Source organism: Histoplasma capsulatum, genomic scaffold (assembly GCF_000149585.1).
Source record: "Histoplasma capsulatum NAm1 scaffold_8 genomic scaffold, whole genome shotgun sequence".
Lineage (NCBI taxonomy): Eukaryota > Fungi > Ascomycota > Eurotiomycetes > Onygenales > Ajellomycetaceae > Histoplasma > Histoplasma mississippiense.
The window spans coordinates 64387-66547 of record NW_001813975.1 but is presented as its reverse complement, the minus strand read 5'-3'; positions in this window follow the sequence as shown (position 1 = coordinate 66547).

The following is a 2161-nucleotide window of genomic DNA, read 5'->3' as shown; positions in this document are numbered from 1 at the left end:
CAAGTATTACTGAAATATGCTCTGAAAAGACATTGAAACATATGTCAGAGAGTGTGATATCTGCCAGCATGTTAAAGTTAAAAGGCATAAGTCATATAGACAATTTGTCAAAATTTCTATGTCTACTAGATCATTCAGTTCTCTTGCCATGAATTTCATTGTCAGATTACCATCAGTAGTTTGAAAGGAAATCACTTATGATAGTTTTTTGATCATACTGAACCACTATACTAAGCTAGTTAAATATTTTCCTTGCATGACTTCAATTACTGCTTCTGATTTCGCAGAGTTGTTCATAGATATTATTCTAAGTGATTACAGTTCACCTTTATCTATCATATCTGATAAAAACAAGTTGCTTACCAGTCACTACTAATCAACATTCTGTTATTATTTATGAGTTAGACGCAATCTGAGTATGACATTCTACCCTCAAACCGATGAGCAAACAGAACGCCAGAACCAAACCTCAGAGAATTACTTACAAACATACTTGAATTATCATCAGAATAACTGAGTGGATCTCCTTCCACAGACACGATTTCTCTACAATTCTGTTTCTCAGATATTTATTGACATGCCACTGCTCCAAGCATTACTAGATTACAATTCTGTTTCACTAAGAAGAATGATTGATAAAGAATCTGAATCTGCAACTTCTGTTGATCTTGAACCCTTAGCTATAGCAAGAGTTGAGAAATTACAATAAATATAAAGCAAGCTTCAAATTACTGTCTGAAAGTCTTTTAAAAAGCAAGCAAAATACTATAACAGAAGGCATCAGAATAAAATCTTTATCATTGAAGATTTAGTTTTTTATCTTCTCTAAATATAGCAACTTTTAAACCATGCTGCAAATTTGAAGATAAATGATTTGAATCATTTACAATTCTGAACATCATCAAATTGCAAATATATCAATTAAATCTTCTAAGAACCTTTGAATCTATGCATTCTGTTTTCCATATTATTCTGTTAGAATCCTATTATCAGCAACTGAGTGAAGAATTTAAGAAACCTTCTGATATTCTACTTGAAGGCAGAATGGAGTATTTTGTTAAAGCTATTTTGAATAAATGATTACACTGCAATAAGAAGTAATATCTTGTTAAGTGGGAAGAATATTTTAATACTGAGAACATTTGGAAACCTTTTGAGAATCTTTTGAACTCCCACAATCTTCTCAAAGAATATGAGAAGGTAAATCAAAATCGACTCTTTGTTAAGAAGAAACATTTTAGAATATGACATTAATAATTCTTTTATTTTTTCTCTAAAGAGTTTTGAAGTTTTTACTTATCTACATTTACACTTCAAATCTTAAAGAGTTTTTGAAGCTTAGTGGCACTTTCTCCTTTTTATCTTACAAAGTTTTAGAAGTTTAATAAGACTACATTACAATTTCAAACTTTGATCAGAAGAAAAAAGCAAAGAATCAAGATATCATCACAAACATTATGCTTTTGATAAAAACTATCTAAAACAACATTTAAAGAACTCTTCAGAACATCATCTGCAATTTAATTTTTCTTCATGATTTCAAATTCTCTTTCAATTTTGCCAATCCTTTCTACAAACTACAATTTGTTAGTGATTATCTAGTGAAATTTCTTTGAATATACATACTGTATAAAATATCATCTTCAAACATTCAATATTCTGGGCCATCTCCCTCATTTGCATAATCATTTTTTCCATTTTTTCATTTCATTTCCTTCTGAGCGTCCTTCAATACACTGCAGAATCGCAAGAATTTTGAGGGTGGAAGCTGAATTCAGTTTAATCACAGAAGCAGCAGAAGCAGCAGAGAGGGCAACAAAAGTAAAAGCAGCAATTTTTCCTTTAATAAAGTTCTATTAGCAGTAACACAGGCCTTTTAATGCTGTAAAACACTGAGAATGTCTCCATCAACTTTATTTTTATTCAAATAAATAGTATACACTCAGTTCTTTAATGAATCATTTCTGCATACTCAACAATTCATTACACTTCCCCCAGACCTTTTTGAAATAGTGCTTCTAAAGTCAATTGCTTGCTTTTTGAAATATGCAGAAATCTATTTTCAGTGTTAATCTTATTTACCCAACCCCTCATATTCCTTCCATAAATTTTACGGATTCCCATGAGATCCATTTGTTGGTGACATTTTTTTACAATTTTT